Consider the following 18,527-nt stretch of genomic DNA (forward strand, 5'->3'; position numbering starts at 1 on the left):
AAAAAGGAAAGAACGACAGAGATCCTGGATCCAGTGTTGGATGATGGTAGTTGGTCTAGAGCGAGTCCCACTACAGATAAGTATATACCCCTGTTTATTGGCCCCAGCTCTGGCAGTGGTTGGGACACAGCACTTTTCCATACCTTTAGGGCAAATCAAGGGGAGTGACACCGGGCCCTTCCCCATGATATCTGTCTCTTGGGGTGACGGCCACCTGGGCTCAGAGCACAGCCGCTTCCGGCTCATTCCCTACACCTTCCCATGTCCCCATGGCCAGGGCAGCTCCTACACCATCGTGGGAAGGCTGGTTTTGTTTCCCAGAGGGGGGACATGCTTTGCAGGACCCAGGAAGGGCCATGAGGCTTCAGGCTGACTCAGCCAGGAGCGTGCATGCAGCTGGGTGCAGAACTGCATGGTTTGCATGTGGGCCATTGAACCCAGATGAGGAGTGAAGGCATGGCCTGAGCTCATGCTGTAGGTAAATAGCCTAGAAATGCCCTGTGTGTCCCACACTGCAGTCATTAAACTCACACCACGAGCAGGGAGGGGCCAGCAGTGCGTACACACTGGTGTGCAGCTGGGGTGGCAGGGCGCGGGACCTATACACCAACTCTTGGCATTCTGCGAGATCACACACCTACTGTGGCGTCCACTAGGCAGAAAGCTCACTCCAAAGACTGTGGCGACCCAGACGGAGGGCCTGCCCGGAGACATGGCTGTTCAGGCCTCTGGCTGCAGGGAGTGCCTGAGCCTGCTGCCGCCGGGGAGGGCAGCGGGGAGACTGCCTGTTCTCAGGGAGAAGGTCTGCTCACCATGGTGGCTAAGCTCAAGGCAGAGGTGGAGAGACTGAGGAGCATCAGGGCGTGTGAGCAGGAGATTGACTGGTGGAGTAACTCCCTGGTGTGCCAGAGGGAAGGGTGCTGGGGGGATGCCCCCCAGAGGGTGGTGGAGCCCCTGCACTGTCGCTGTCAGGCAGAGGGAAGGGGCCAAAAAAACAAGGAGGGTTGGAAGCGAGTCCCACTTCGACGTCACAGGCAACTCCCCTCCCTACCTACCTTGCTTCCCCAGGTGCCCCTCCATAATAGGTCTGAGGCCCTGGATCTTGAAGAAGAGTTAGGTGAGGATGTGGTGGAAGGCCTGCCTACGAGGTCACATCAGAAGAGGCAGCTGACACCACGCCTCAAGACTGTGTCCGAAAAGAAAGAAAGGTAATTGTAGTAGGAGATTCCCTTCTGAGAGGAACAGAGGGCCCAGAGTTCACCCTCATCGAAGGGAAGTCTGTAGTCTACCTAGAGCCCGGATCAGGGGTATCACCAGGACACTCCCCAGCCTGGTGCGCTCCACAGACTACTTACCCACTACTGATCTTCCAGATAGGTGGGGAGGAAGCTGCGTCCCATAGTCTGAGGGGAATGAAGAAAGGCTTCAAGGCCTCGGGACGGTTGGTGAAAGAGTCTGGAGCACAAGTCATTTTCTCTTCCCTCCTTCCATTCTGGGGTGATGACATGGGACAGAATAGAAGGATCTGGTCCATAAATGGTTTGGTACGAGACTGGTGCACAGGCAGGGCTTTGGGTTCTTTGATAATGTCTGTTTTTTTAAGACACCAGGCCTGACAGTAATACTCGGGAAAGTTTTATCTCACAGGGGCAAAAGGGTTCTGGGACAGGAATTAGCATGGCTCAGTTGGAAAGCTTTAGACTAGATCTGAAGGGGAATGGGGTTGTAGCCAGGCTTGCACTGTTGGGGCAGCACCCTAGCAGTGATGAAGACTGGGAGACCTCCCACCCCTCTAGGGTAAAATCAGTGTGCTCAGCTTGCTCCCTAAAGTGCCTGTACACCAATGCACATAGCATGGGGAATAAGCAGCAGGAGTTAGAAATCCGTGTTTGGTCAGGAAACTATGATCTGGTAGTAATTACAGAGACATGGTGGGACAGCTCACATGACTGGAATGTGGTCATGGATGGTTATGTCCTGCTCAGGAAAGACAGGCCAGCAAGGCAGGGTTGCTCTTTTACCTGAAAGAGCAAATACATTGTATTGAGTACTGTGCAGGGGCGGATGAGGAGCGAATTTAGAGTCTGTGGATGAGAATTAAGGGGCAGGCTGGCATGGGGGATACTGTTGTGGGTGTCTGTTACAGGCCACCAGATCAGGATGAGGAAGTTGATGAGGCTTTCTACAGGCAGCTGATAGCAGCCTTGTGAACACAGGCCCTGGTTATTGTGGGGGATTTTAACTACCTTGACATTTGCTGGAAGGCCTACTCAGCCAGCCTTCCGCAGTCCAGGAGGTTCCTTCAGTGTATTGATGATAACTTCCTGATGCGAATGGTGGACATGCCAACTAGGGGAGGAGCGCTGCTGGATCTTGTCCTCACTAACAAGGAGGAGCTGGTTGAAGAGGTGAAGGTTGAGTGCAGCTTTGGTTGCAGCGACCATGAGATGGTGGAGTTTAGGATCTCATGTGGCAGGAACAGAGTACTAAGCAGAACTGCATCTCTGGACTTCAGTAGGGCCAACTTTGGCCTTTTCAAGCATTTGCTAGGGGAAATCCCATGGGACAAGGTACTTGAAGAAAAAGGGGCCTAAGATAGCTGGTTAGCATGCAAGGACTGCTTCTTCCAAGCTCAAGAACAGAGCATCCCAACAGGTAGGAAGTCAGGAAAGAGAGCCAGGAGACCTGCATGGTTAAACAGGGAATTGCTGGGCAAACTCAAGTGGAAGAGGAGAGTCTACAGATTGTGGAAGGAGGGGCTGGCCACTTGGGAGGAATATAAGGCTGTTGTCAGAGGATGTAGGGAGGCAACTAGGAAAGCTAAGGCCTCCCTAGAATTAAACCTTGCAAGAGGGGTCAGGGACAACAAAAAGGGCTTCTTCAAATACATTGCAGATAAAAGTAACACTAGAGGCAATGTAGGCCCACTAATCAATGAGGTGGGTGCCCTGGTGACAGAAGATAAAGAGAAGGTGGAGTTACTGAATGCCTTCTTTGTCTATAATGCCAGAGGCTCTCCTGAGGAGCCCCATACCCCTGAGGCCCCAGATGAAGTCAGAATAAAGGAGTTTGCCTTAGTTGATGACGGCTGGGTTAAGGACCAATTAAGCAAGCTGGACATGCACAAATCCATGGGTCCTGATGGGATGCATCCGCAGGTGCTGAGGCAGCTGGCAGAAGTGATTGCTAAACCACTCTCCATCATCTTTGGTAAGTCGTGGGCATTGGGAGAGGTGCCTGAGGACTGGAAGAAAGCAAATGTCACTCCAGTCTTCAAAAAGGGCAAGAAAGAGGACCTGGGTAACTATAGATCGGTCAGCCTCACCTCCATCCCTGGTAAGGTGATGGAACAATTTATCATTGGCATTGTCTCTAGACATATCAAGGATAAAAAGGTCACTAGGGGCAGTCAACATGGCTTCACCAAGGGGATGTCGTACTTGACCAAACTAATAGCCTTTTATGAGGATATAACCGTATGGATAGATGATGGAAAGGCAGTGGACGTGGTGTATCTTGATTTCGGTAAAGCCTTTGACACCATCTCCCACAGCATCCTCGCAGCTAAACTGAGAAAGAAACTGAGAAAAAAATCTGGATGATTGGGTAGTGAGGTGGACTGTAAACTAGCTGAAGGGAAGAAGCCAGAGGATTGTGGTTAATGAGACGGAGTTGAATTGGAGTCCTGTATCTAGTGGAGTCTCTCAAGGGTCAGTCCTGGGACCAGTGTTGTTTAGTATATTCCTTGACAACTTGCATTAGGGAATGGAGTGTGCCGGCAGCAAGTTTGCTGATGACACTGAACTGGGAGGAGTGGCTGACACGCCGGAAGGCTGTGCTGCCATCCAGCGTCCTGCTGGATGAATTGGGCGGGGAGAAACTGAATGAAATATAACGAGGGCAAGTGTAGAATCCTGCATCTGGGCAAGAAAAACCCCAGGCGCCAGTGTAAGTTGGGGACTGCCCTGCTGGAGAGCAGTGAAGGGGAGAGGGACCTGGGGGTCCTGGTGGACAGCCGGATGACCATGAGCCAGCACTGTGCCCTTGTGGCCAAGAAGGCTGATGGCATGGGATCATCACCATCCCTGGAGGTCTTTAAAAGACGTTTAGATGTAGAGCTTAGCGATATGGTTTAGTGGAGTACTTAGTGTTAGGTCGGAGGTTGGACTCGATGATCTTGAGGTCTCTTCCAACCTAGAAATCTGTGATACTGTGGTGTATCTGAAGGGATGTGGTTAGTAGGTCGAGAGAGGTTCCTCCCCCTCTACTCTGTCCTGGTGAGACCACATCTAGAATATTGCGTCCAGTTCTGGGCCCCTCAGTTCGAGAAGGACAGGGAACTGTTTGAGAGAGTCCGGCGCAGAGCCACGAGGATGATTTAGGGAGTGGAGCATCTCCCTTATGAGGAAAGGCTGAGGGAGCTGTGTCTCTTCAGCCTGGAGAAGAGGAGACTGAGGGGTGACCTTATTAATGTTTATATTTACAAATATGTAAAGGGGGAGTGTCAGGAGGATGGAGTCAGGCTCTTCTCGGTGACACCCAATGATAGAACAAGGGGCAATGGATGCAAGCTGTAACATAGGAGGTTCTGCTTAAATCTGAGACGAAACTTTTTTACAGTGAGGGTGACAGCACTGGAACAGGCTGCCCAGGAGGGTTGTGGAGTCTCCTTCTCTGGAGACTTTCAAAACCCGCCTGGGTGCAGTCCTGTGTGACATGATTTAGGTGTTCCTGCTCTGGCAGGGGGATTGGACTAGATGTTCTTTCAAGGTCCCTTCCAATCCCTAATATTCTGTGATTCTACAGTGTGTAACAGGTTTGATTGGGCAGGTCCAGCTCGGCTGGCAGATCCCCTAGTATTGACTAACCAGGTGGCCTTTGCCAAATGTATATCCCAATTTTTGGATGTCCCAGCACCCATTGCTTTCAGCATAGTCTTTAACAATCCATTGTATGGCTCAACTTTCCCGGAGGCTGGTGCATGATAGGGGATGTTATACACCCACTCAATACCATGCTTTTTGGCCCAAGCGTCTATAAGGCTTTTTCGGAAATGAGACCCACTGTCTGACTCAATTCTTTGTGGGGTGCCATGTTACCACAGGACTTGCTTTTCAAGGCCCAAGACAGTGTTCCAGGCGGTGGCATGGGGCACAGGATATGTTTCCAGCAATCTGGTGGTTGCTTCCACCATTGTAAGTACGTGGTGCTTGCCGTTGCAGGTTTGAGGGAGTCTGATGTAATCAATCTGCCAAGCCTTCCCATATTTATATTTCAGCCGTCGTCCTCCATACCAAAGAGGCTTTAACCGCTTAGCTTGCTTGATTGCAGCGCATGTTTTGCAATCATGAATAACTTGTGCAATAGTGTCCATGGTCAGGTCCACCCCTCGATCACGAGCCCATCTGTATGTTGCATCCCTGCCTTGATGGCCTGAAGTGTCATGGGCCCATCGAGCTATAAATAATTCACACTTATGTTGCCAGTCCAGGTCCACCTGAGCCACTTCAATCTTAGCAGCCTGATCCACCTGCTGGTTGTTCTGATGTTCTTCAGTAGCCCGATTCTTGGGCACATGAGCATCTACATGGCATACTTTTACAACCAGGTTCTCAACCCAGGCAGCAATATCTTTCCACACTGCAGCAGCTCAGATGGGTTTGCCTCTGTGCTGCCAGTTGCTCTGCTTCCATTGCTGTAACCACCCCCACAGAGCATTTGCTACCATCCATGAATCAGTACAGAGATAGAGAACTGGCCACTTTTCTCATTCTGCAATATCTAAAGCCAGCTGGATGGCTTTCACTTCTGCAAACTGACTTGACTCACCTTCTCATCAGCAGCTTCTGCAACTCATTGTGTAGGACTCTATACAGCAGCCTTCCACCTCTGATGCTTTCCCACAATACGACAGGACCCATCAGTAAACAGGGCATATTGCTTCTCATTTTCTGGTAGCTTGTTGTACAGTGGGGCTTCTTCAGCACAGACCATCTCCTCCTCCAGTGATATCCCAAAATATTTGCCTTCTGGCCAGTCCATAATCACTTCCAGGATTCCTGGGTGACTGGGGTTTCCTATTTGAGCCTGATGAATAATCAGTGCAACCCACTGTACTGGGTCTGGCTGGGATGTTAACTTTCCCTGCAGCAGCCCATGCAGTGCTGTGCTCTGCACTTGTAGCTAGAACAGCAGTGGTATCACACCAGTGCTGTGTCTGCTGCTGAGCAGTGCTGGCACAGCATCAGGACTCTCTCTAACACTCCTAGGGGATGGGCAAAAAAGTGAGAAAGAAACATCACCAGGGCAGCTGACCTAAACCAACCAAAGGGATATTCCATACCATACGATGTCACACTCAGCAATAAAAGGTGGAAAAAGGAAGAAGAGGGGAGGGGTGGGCTCTCGTTGCGAAAACGTCTGTCCTCCTACTGAACACCGGCTATGTGCGTTGAGGCCCTGCTTCAAGGACGTGGTCAAGCATCGCTCATTTGTGGGAAGTAGAGAGTATTTTCTTTCCTCTGCACTTTCACATAGCCTTTACTTGTTTTGTTTTTTCCCTTTCCCTCTCCCTTTTCCCCTTTCCCTTTTTTCCCTTTAGTTAAATTGTTTAATTAATAATAATCTTTCCTTAATAATTATTTTTTTCCCTTTAATTAATTTATCCTTATCTCAACCTGTGAGTTGTTCTTTCCTTTACTTCTTCCCCTCCTCTTCTGAGGAGGGGGAGTGAGAGAGCAGTTGTGGTGTTCAGCTGCCTAGCACGGTAAAACCACCACACCCACTTACTCCATGTAGCATCAGTTGCATGATGTGTAAAGGGGGGTCCTTCCCTTGAACATCCAGCCCAGTACCAGCAGTCGGGGTGCCAGAAGAAGCTGTGCTTCAGTACCAACCACTTCTGAAGTGGATCGTACTCCCTCATATGCTGCCAATATCTCTTTTTCAGTCGAAGTGTAGTGGGCCTCAGATCCTCTGTATCCTTGACTCCAAAACCCTAGGGGTCGACCTTGAGTTTTCCCAGGCTCTTTATTCCAGCAGCTCCAGGTGGGGCCATTCTCCCCAGCTGTGGTGTAGACTTTACATCTTTACATTCTCTAAACCATTTTTTCATCTTGGTTATGGGTGCAACTGACACTGGTACAGTTTTTTTTTTTCCCTGGTTCAGCATTGGGGCCCATCGTAGGGCTTGGAGTGGCCGTCGGGCCTGTCACAGGACTCGGAGTGGCCGCAGGGTCTGTCACTAGGGTTATAGTGGCATCGATTGCAGCTCGGTGGGCATAGGCCAAGTCCCGGCATGTTGCAGTGATTTGTGTATGTCTGGTATTGCCAGGGTGGTGACACACTTTTTCAAGCACTCTACCAGTTTTTTAGGATTTTTCAGTTGTTCAGGGGTGAATTTCCAAAGCACTGGAGATGCCCACTGCTCTGGATGCCTGCCCATATCCTCCTACTCTCCCTGCCATTTGTAACTATCCTGCCTCAGAACACATCTCTGGATGACACTCTTAAGTATTTGTTTAACCTTAAACAAAACCTGAAGCGTATTCAGGAGGCATAACAATAATAACATGCTGGTCTGAACATCCCGAGGATATTTGAAGTTTTGGAATGCTACCATAACTCGCCCAGAGGAGAAGAAAGGGGTAGAGGCGAAAGGGAGAGTGAATAAGTGAGAAAAAGCATCTTCCCCGACCCCTCCATAGATTGGCTCCTTGAAGAAAAAGCGTGAAAGGTATAATTATTAACAGTTTCTGAGGTAGGGTTCCCAAAATACAGAGTTGACGGCAATGCTGAGTACAAATACCAGGTTAGTCTCATGGCCAGTAATTTTATGATAAGCCAGTGTTACACAGTACAGCAAAACAATAACCCTGTACCAACCCCCAGAAGTGATAAACAACACGACAGGGAACACATACACTGAGTAATGTGCCATATAACTCAGTTCAGAAAACAGGCACAGCAGACCTGAGATCACAAAAATCGGCATTGTGATTACCAACTATTAAACTGATGTAATGCTTATAGGAATTCAGTTTTAATACACTCTGCTCAGATCTGTCATTATCTCAACCCTTCATGCCCCACATTGGGTGCCAAAAGGACTGTTGTGGTTTAACCCGGCTGGCAGCTCAGCACCACACAGCCGTTTGTTCACCCTCTCACCTCCCTCTCTGGGATGGGAAGAGAATCAGGAAAATGAAGCCTGTGGGTTGAGATTGAGACAGTTTATTTGGACAGAAAAGAAAGGAAAATGATAATAATAATGATAATAGTACTACTAATAATACGTACAAACAAGTGATGCACAATGTCATTGCTCACCACCTGCTGATCGATGCCCAGCCTATCCCCGAGCAGCTGGTCCCCCCACCCCAGCCAGCCCCCCTATATATTGTTCAGCATGACGTCAGATGGTATGGAATACCCCTTTGGCCAGTTTGGGTCAGCTGTCCTGTGTCTGTCCCCTCCCAGCTCCTGCTGCACCCCCAGCCTGCCCTGGGAGCGAGAAGCTGAAAAGTCCTTGGCTTAGTGTAAGCACTGCTCTGCAACAATTAAAACATCAGTGTGATATCAACATTATTCTCATCCTAAATCCAAAGCACAGCACCATACCAGCTACTAGGAGGAAAATTAACTCTATCCTAGCTGAAAGCAGGACAAAGAACATTTTGATTTTCTCGGCCAGCTGTGCTATAAAATACTATAAACCTGGAAACAAATAACCAAAACAAAACAAACAAACGAACAAACAAACCCAAGAGATTTCCCATGTTCTACAATCAACCGCCACATTGGCCCAAGCACATGAATCCACGCTCTGACCCAAAATCACCCAGAGAGCTGCCCTGAACATGGCCAAAGTAGTTCAGCTTCTCTTGCCTGGTATGCTGCAGGATGAAGGTCACTGTAGCCTGTGTCCACAAGGACAGAGCCCAGGCTGGTCCTGGGGAATACTGGGGAAACGGGAAAACCAATTGCTACCATCTAAAATGAAGCCATGATGGAGCAATGCAGCTAACAGTAACCTGGGTCCTGAAAGGGGAAAAAAAAAAATAAAAATGTTTGTTTGATGAGAATGCCTGGAATTGGGAAGGGAGCTGTCTTCATGTCCAGCCCGTGGGAATATGGTACTTTCATATCCCAAATGGAAACTTTTCAGCATGAGAGTAAGTAGATTCCCCTGCAGTTTCTTCTCCTGATGGTGCTTTTTCTCCTCTGCTCTGAAACATTTTGCAATCCCTGTGCCTGAGCCGTAAGGAAACCTTGACCCAGGGCCATGGGTTTGCCCGAGGGAAGGAGCCACCAGGGCCCTCCTTCCGCCAGTGCTGGGGCCCATTGGGCCATGTTGTTCCATCCTGGGCAGCTCAGCCTCCGGCAAAGCATGGTGCTGTGTCCCTCATGTCCCAGGGACAGATCAAGGAAAGAGAGGTGTCTGTGTGGAGCAATTTTCCTCCCATGGGTTTCATGGGGAATTTTCCCAAATCCCTCTCTAACACCAGCTGTTCCACAAGCCTGGAGCTGTTCCACCGCAGGAGGTTTCACCTTTGTATCATAAGAGCAAATGGGATAGCCAGGAAATGGGTGGTCTTTCCCAAAATAACTAACTCAAAGCAAATCTCTGAAAAGGTCAAAATAATAGGAGATAGTGCTCACTAGAGCCTGCTCTCTGCTCCCAGTAAAGTCCAAAAACAGGTGCATTTCTGCTGAAAAGATGAGCAAGAAGAGCTAGGTGGGGTTGAGCCCTTCATCACCTCATAAATCCACCTCGCTATCATTCTCCAATCAAACTATTTCTTGCCAAGCTTTTCTTGCTTATCCTGTTTAGCTTCTCAGTGTCTAAACAAACAAACAAACAAAAAAAAATCAAGACAAGAACAAATTCCAGCAACTCTGTTTACCCTGGAGAGGTTAACTAGCTCATGGTTCTTTCCCCAGCATGAAATTATACCCAACACTCATTTTTTTTGCAAATGTTGTGCAACATTAAAGAGGGAAGAAATCTGTAGCATGGTGAATTGAGGGGTTAGATGACAAAGAGCTTTGGGCATGAGGCAACGAGTGCACCACGAGGTTCATGAGCAGATGTTGTGGATGACCCTTAGGGAGGACACTTGCCCACTGGTGCAGAGCTGCAACTCCACAACAAGCCACAGACTGGAGCAGAGAACACTGTCTCAGGTGCTCAGTGTCATGATCTACACTCTGCTTCATGATGGTGGAGGTATCACGTTCGGGAGTGCATGGTAATGCCTAACCCTTGCTATGGACATCACCACCAACACAGGTGCATGATGAATTGCAGGATACTACAGACAGCGCAGGTGGAAAAACGGATATGTGAATGGGTAAGGCTGAGATGGAGCACCACAAAAACAGCGATGTGAGATGTAGCAGGACATTACAGATAACAAAAGGGAATTTTGCAGGCTCCACACAGGCTTTTCTGCCCAAGCCTGTCTGAATTTAAAAAGCGATTGGACTGTGCACTTAGTCACATGGTCTAAACTTTGCGCAGACCTGTGCGGTGCCAAGAGTTGGACTCGATGATCCTTATGGGTCCCTTCCAACTCGGGATATTTTATGATTCTATGATAAGGTGTGCCATAACATCTGAGACCTCTGGCTTCCCCTTTGTTCAGCTCTGACTTCATCTTGCTTCCAGGCCGTATGCAGTGGCATCGCTTACTGAGATGCCTCCTGACACCAGCTGCGTGCCCAGCAATGGGTCTGATCAAGCCCAGCCTGTACACATTCACTGTGGCTATCAGGGACCAGCTGCTGGTCCTCACAGCATTTACAGAGGAGCACCTGGAGAAGGTGTTTCACCTGGTGCTTTCCAAAGACAGGACTCCCACTGCCATCTCTGTACCATTAGCAACAACTCTGGGAGGAAGAAATGGGATATCAGCATTTTATTTGTCAGACCGGACACATCAGTAGATGATTAAATAACAAAAAGGACAGGTCAACTATGGGAAGTGGTGCAGATCTCAGAGAAGATCAGTGTTTTTTCTTACAGCCAAGTGCAATACCATTAGAAAAGAGAAGTGAAATGACAGGTTAATATGTAGCACTTTTGCAATTCTACCTTTTTATATAAAGCCTGTCATGAGTTTGAATAAACACGATGTTGTTCACCATGAATATCTACCTATGCATGTTAACTTTGTGGGAGGCTGGAATTCAGACCTCTGGAGGCAATGTTTCAATTACCCTATTATAAAACCACTGAGAAAACAGTGGTCTGATGGCCATGTCAGGCCTTTGTTGCTTATTTTGTTGAGTGACTGGCCACAGGTGAAGAAGAGCAATCTTATCACCTCTCAGCCCCTGCTGAGCTTACAAGTGTGTTTTGAATATACGCGTGGGCATTTGCACAGAAGCAGATCCCGGAGAGTGTGCAAATTTGCTACAGATTCTGTAATAAAAAATAGAGATAGCAACTTTAGAAAGGGAAGAATTGGTTAAGTGATGTTTAATAATCTTCCCAGGGAACAGAACTGAGCTTTTTCTAGAGTTCTTGTCAGCAACTCAAGGACTCAGGAGAGAAATCTCATTAAGAAAACCTGATTAAAGAGATGGATAATTGCATACAGCAACTCTGGAAGATCAAGGTTTTCCAAGGAGCCAGCATTTCCCCACCAAACTGATAATTGCTTAGCCAGGAGCAACACTTATCAGTGCCTGCATCAGGTGTGGTGAGCATATTAAATGCTCAGCCTAATAACATGTTAGCCCCATTTATTTATTAAATACGCTAATTGTTTGCTTGTAGAATTGTGCACACGCCTGCTTGCAAGTCTCTGCACACAGTAAAAGATGCCCACAGTGATCCACAAAGAGTTGAAGGTTTTAGGAGAATCATAGGACCATACAGTATCCCAAGTTAGAAGGGACCTACAAGGATCATTCATTCCAATTCCTGGCTCCTCATAGCAAGACCCAAAACCCAAACCCTATGTCTGAAAGAGTTGTCCAAACACTCCTTGAGCTCCAGCAGACTTGGTGCCATGACCACATCCCTGGGGATCCTGATCCAGTGCCCAACCACCTCTTGGTGAAGAATCTTTTCATAACATCCAGCCTGAACCCCCCACTTCACAGCTCCATGCCGTTGCCTTGGGTCCTGTCACTGTCAGCAGAGAGTAGAGAGGAGGTATTGGTGTAGAACTGGTTTATTTGTTTTTTTGAAATAAAAAAAAAGGCTTTAGCTGTCTCAATAGTGGCTCAGAAGTGTAGTAATATATGGTTGCAATTTTGCCAGGTTAAATGTTCACTTTGAAACGCAGAGTTAAAATAACCGAAACTCCAAAAATTCTGAGCACCTCCAATTCAAAGAAAACAAAATTTCTGATAATACAAGTAGAATTAAGCTTGTGAGATTAATTTGCAACTTCTGAATGCCCCACCTTTTAACAGAGAGAAAAATACATTTAATGAACATAACATAGCTTGAAAACTGGTATCAGCCAAGCAGCCTGTAGGACAGACAAGCTGGTCTCAAAGCATCGACTGTCATAAGGCATCTGGTGGTGCCATCACCATCACCAGCAACAGCCACACTGTAGATCTCCTTGTCACTGTGCTTAGTCTGGAGCACACAGCTCAGTGTTTGTAAAGGTGTATGACCTCCTAAAGTGTGTCTGAATAACAGAGTGAGAAAAACATCACTCCAGGGAGCATCAAAGTCAATCCACCAATAAATTGCCTAATAAAAGGGTGACAACTGTTAGAGATTGGTATGTGGGATTGGATGCTCTTGCTGTCCATTTGCAGCACAATGCGGAGGCTAATGAGGACAAATCACACACATACTTAAGACTGCACCTTCAAATAACACACTTCAGGTTCCTCTTTCAAATGAAATGAAGTCCGACTCATGTTATTCCATCAACAAAATGCTGAGAACTTGGAAAAAAATTCTAATCACCATTTTATATTGCTTTTCCAACTTGGATCTTTCATGAAGAATGAAGCATGAGCCTCTGCCCACCTCTATGAACACAACGTGGTCACATTGCTGGGAGTCTGTTAGGTGTTCAGTTCCACCTCTAACTTGTTACTGCATCTTGCTCTGAAACAGATGATCACGGGAAAACTCAGGTTGGAAGGTTACCTTGTCCAACCTCCTGCTCAGAGCAGGGCGGGCACAGCAGAACTAGGGGCTCAAAGGGCCTTGCTCCACAACTGAAGTCTTCTGATCTCCACTGGGAAACAGGGCTGAAGAACAAAAGCTTTGCTATCCCCTCTAGTGAGGCAGTCAGCAAAGTCAAACAGGCAGTGATCCACCAAAGCTGTATTTGAAACACCAGGTTCAACACCTTTCCAAAGGTGCTAGAAGGAGGTCTGGCTCTGAGTCACAGATGACAGCAGATATGCTCCCTTCACCATTGGAGGTACCAAGATTTCAGCCCTTTCTGGGCTGACATCCAGCTCTTGAAAGGGCTGCTAAATTCATGCCACCATCTCCTCAAATCCCAGGTTGCAAGTGAAATGTGCTTGGGCCTGCTGCACCAGATCAGAGGAACTCAGGAGCCAAGGACTAGCAGGTCCAGCCCCTGCTATCACAGGTGCCATGTCAAACACAGTTATAAGCTTGCTGAGATCCACATAAAAACAGCCTGGAAAACTTTTTCCCCCTGATTCTACAGAGCCTGCAGCAAAACCTGACTGCTCAGACGGGAGCTGGGATTTCCAGCCCAAACCCATCAATGGCTAATTTGAACCCATGTGCTCATGATCCCATTTCGGACTTTTATCCCTGTTATGGTTTGACTACTTTAATTTTTAAGAAATAACAAAACTGGGGCGATGGTGTATTTCTTCCCACATGGATACTAATCAGTCTGAATCTATGGATAGCTGTCAAAAAGAGCAGGCAGCATCCTGCTCCTCATCCATATGAGGAGGTAAAAATAACAGGGAATATGTTGGTCTTACAGTGGATTAGTATAGATTTATGTTGTGAGTTACTGGTCTGGAGACAAGAGGGAAAAACTAGGTGATTGAGAAGTTTTTAAACTGTGCACTAGCAGACCCTCCAGGCTGATTAATTTGCTGATAAAATGAGCAAAACCCATTCTGTCAACAATATAGACAAGTTCTATATATTCTATATGGATTGCACATTCCTTCCAACCCGCACAGTGCATTACAACACGGACATTTTTTGCATTGAGAAAATGCCTCCACAGCAGCCGTGCTTTCGCAGGATGGGGAGTATATATGCCCCCACAATGCAGGGCCCTGCTGATGCTGCCTCCATCTCAAGAATAAACACTTCGCCGCTGTTTGACATGCACTGTGAAGGACGTCTCATTTGCACAAGCAAAAATTTCACTCACATTTTAACTGCTTCAATTCTAAAGGGATTTATATACAAACTGCTGGCTTCAGAAGGACAATACCATCACCAGTTTCACCCAGACACAGCTCTTCTTTGGTGACATGAGGGTTCTGTGACAGGAGAGAAGCCACACAGTCATAGAATGGTTGAGGTTGGCAGGGACCTCTGGGTCCGTCTGTTCCAAGCCCTGCTCAAGCAGGGCCACCCACAGCAGCTTTCCGAGGACCACATCCAGATGGCTTTTGAAAGTCTCCAAGGAGAGAGACTCCACAACCTCTCTGGGCAACCTGTGCCAGGGCTCCATCACCCACACAGCAAAAACTGCTAACTGAGGTACATACATAGCCTTCTGTGCATCACTTGTTGCCCATTGCCTCTTGTCCTGGCACTGGGCACTAATTATTTCAGAGCTGAATGCTCATGAGAAGAGCAGTATCCTCAATTCGTCCCTCAGTCAACTTTGATCAATTACAAATACTCCTAAGAGCTGCTTGGGTGAATGCTCCAAAGCATGGTTCACTTCTTTATCTCTCCCTAAATGTTTCCAAGGAAAATTTATTACATCTATGTGCAACAAAATGCATAAAGTAAATGCTGCCTTAATTAATATGTGTTAAATTGAGGGTGGTGAGGCCCTGGCACAGGCTGCCCAGAGAAGCTGTGGATGCCCCATCCCTGGCAGTGCCCAAGGCCAGGCTAGATGGGGCTGGGGGCAGCCTGGGCTGGTGGGAGGTGTCCCTGCCCATGGCAGGGGGCTGGAAACAGATGAGCTTTAAGGTCCTTTCCAACCCAGACATTTCTATGATTCTATAACACATGAACTGGCAACTAGAACTTGCCCAGGTCACTTTTTCTGAGACCAGATGGTTTGCTTATGCACCCATGTCTCTAAAGTGTTTGATGTTAAAGGAAGTAAAATAAAAGCATGGTCCATAAAGTTAAAGATTTCCAGGCCATCCAAAGAAGGTTAATTTTACAGATGAAGAGAAATCTAGGGAGGTATAGAAATCACTGCAGCAATGGGATGGGTTATCAGTTTCCCTCCTTGTTTCTCTCTAGCCTTCAGCTATTGTCAGGCTCTTGTGTGCAACCATTCTTCCCAACATACTTCGTCAAAACTGGGACATTGTACAAACACAATTTGTTTTGTTTATGACTTTTTTTTTAGTATTTGTTTCTCAATAAGAAAGTGGAAATGTGTTTGTATTTAACACCTGCAAATCTCTATTTTCTCAAATGTCTCTGAGAAGGGTAAAAGATGAATAAACCAAAAAATAGTCAGCTATAATTTCTGTTCATAGCTGTTAAAAAAAAATAAAAAAAATAAAAAAAATAAATCAAGTACCTGAAACAGGAATAATTCATGCCAAAGGAGCAGAAAGCTGAGAACTGATGAGAAGATGAAGGGAAAGACACAAGTGGAGGTGAAGTAAGAAGAGAGATTTCTCTTCAATATCTTTATCAATGATCTGGATGAGGGGACTGAGTGCATCCGCAGTAAGTTTGCAGATGACACCAAGTTATGTGCATGCGTTGATCTGCTCGAGGGAAGGAAGGCTCTGCAGGAGGATCTGGATAGGCTGGACCGATGGGCTGAGGCCAACTCTATGAAGTTCAACAAGGCCAAGTGCCGGGTCCTGCACCTGGGGCGCAACAACCCCAAGCAGCGCTACAGGCTGGGAGATGAGTGGCTGGAAAGCTGCCTGGCCGAGAGGGACCTGGGAGTATTGGTTGATAGTCAGCTGAATATGAGCCAGCAGTGTGCTCAGGTGGCCGAGGTGGCCAACAGCATCCTGGCCTGTATAAGAAGCAGTGTGGCCAGCAGGTCTAGGGAGGTGATTGTCCCCCTGTACTCGGCTCTGGTGAGGCCGCACCTCGAGTACTGTGTTCAGTTTTGGGCCCCTCGCTACAGGAAGGACATGGACGTGCTTGAGCGAGTCCAGAGAAGGGCAACGAAGCTGGTGAGGGGTCTGGAGAACAAGTCTTATGAGGAGCGGCTGAGGGAGCTGGGGTTGTTCAGTCTGGAGAAGAGGAGGCTCAGGGGCGACCTTATCGCTCTCTACAGATTTCACAGAATCACAGAATAACCTAGGTTGGAAGAGACCTCCAAGATCACTGAGTCCAACCTCTGACCTAACACTGCAAGTCCTCTACTAAACCATATCACTCAGCTCTGCATCTAAACATCTTTTCAAGACCTCCACGGATGGTGACTCAACCACTTCCCTGGGCAGCCCATTCCAATGCCTAACAACCCTTTCAGTAAAGAAGTTCTTCCTAATATCCAACCTAAACCTCCCCTGGCACAACTTTAGCCCATTCCCCCCCCAAAAAAAATGAACCACTCACACAACCCCTGAGAATCAGCAAGAGCTGTTTATTGCTGGGACATCTTGCAGGCAAGCCTGCGGGATGTCCGTGGTGTTTGGTGGCTCCAAGCTAATGCTTGTGATGGAGCCTGAGCAACGAGTAGGGGGCTCGCCAGGCACTCCTGTGATGTTGTTGGTGCTCTCGGATGGCAGAGCACAAAGACATGCCGCAGTAGTCCCAGGCCTGTCCCGGCAGAGGTGGATCCACTTCCACCCGTTCCTCCACATCTGGTGGATCCAGCTCCATGGGCTCCACGGTGTTGGGCAGAAGGCTAAGCCAGTCCTTGCCCGGGACTGCCCAAACGGGATGCCTTCCGTCCGGAATGTTCTCAGGCCAGGGTGCCGAACCAGGAGGTCGTCCAGTCCCACGCCTCGGTCCCACGCCACTGTCGGCTTGATTTTCATGCATGGGTCCGACGGTGCCCTCTGGTTTACGGCCATTACTGGGTCTTGCACTGTGCTCGGGACTATGGGCACGCCTCTGCTCCCTGCGGCTGTCTGCCCGATGCTTCCACCTTCACCCCACATCACCGTTGCTCCTAGGGTAAGGCCCAGGCCCCCTGTCGCTGGGTGTGTGAGGGGCCGGCCTGTTCCCCGCATCGTTGCGGTGCCAATGGTACCGCCTGTATGTGTCTGTGGGCTGGGCGCCAGAGGTCCCTCGGGCACTGGTGTCTCTTGTGCCGCCGGCACTATCCCTCCGCCCACGACACATCTCCTTCTGCTCAGGTGCATTCCTTCTTGGTGCTTCACCGGACGGCATCGCCGTCCTCGCACACCAAGGAGGCCTGCTGCTCGCCTTGCTCTTCTAGTCTTCCTCCTGCCGCACAAGCTGGCAGTCAGAGGGCCCAGATGCTCAGCGAATGCTGGGCCAGCTGCAGGGGGCCTGTTTTATAGGGCCCGCAGCAAAGGCGGGGCAGTGGTGGCCACTGTGACCTCAGCAAGCCTCTGTGATGGAGTGGCCCACGCGTGGCCAAAGGCGGCTGTGTTGGGAGCGGCCTGGAAGATGCCCTCACGTGGACAAGGAGGAGGGTTGGGGGGCTGAGGGTCCCTTATCTGGGGCTAGCTCCCCCAGGCCATTTGGCTTGCCAGGGAGAAAAGCTGCCCCTTGGCCACGGGGACTGCCCTGCACCTCCCATCCTGTGCCCTGGGTTTATATTTAACACTGGTTTTCAGGCAATTTCATTCTATTCTTTACAGAAAAGAACAGAAGCAAGGTGCATCTTCAGCCCTAATTCCTGTGTGTGATTTGTACTCCGAGTGAAGAATTTCTTCCTCACGTCACATCTCATCTAAATCTCCCCTCCATTTGTTCAAAGCCATTATTCCTGGTTCCATGGCTACACTCCCTGAGAGAGTCCCTCTCCAGCTTTCTTTTAGACCACTTTTATGGGTAAGGCTGGGTGGCAAAAATGCAGGACCTAGCAGATTGCAGCCTTATCTACCTGGTTCCACATGACGTACAATCTGAGTTATGTGGGATATACCAGTCAGAACTTTTAAACTGTTTACAGAGGCCTGCTTTAGCTTGACTGTTTCCAAAGACCCTGCCATTACTTAACCAGACACAGAAAGCTTTAAACCAATTGTCATTATCAATAGGAAATATCGATCCCAATCTTCATACAATTAGAAAATAGTAAAGGAATATATAAAAAAGAATAGCATTTGCTTTTTTGTTCCATTGGTTACTTTTTGCAACTATTTTTACATGCTCTATATTTGGTACAAATTTCTTTCTCTAGTGAGGGCTTGTATAAGATTAGTGTGAAGTACTGAAACAGCTAAACACAAGGAAACTTCTCCAA

The sequence above is a fragment of the Anser cygnoides genome, chromosome 7, assembly GCF_040182565.1.
Source record: "Anser cygnoides isolate HZ-2024a breed goose chromosome 7, Taihu_goose_T2T_genome, whole genome shotgun sequence".
In the NCBI taxonomy this organism is placed as follows: Eukaryota; Metazoa; Chordata; class Aves; order Anseriformes; family Anatidae; genus Anser; species Anser cygnoides.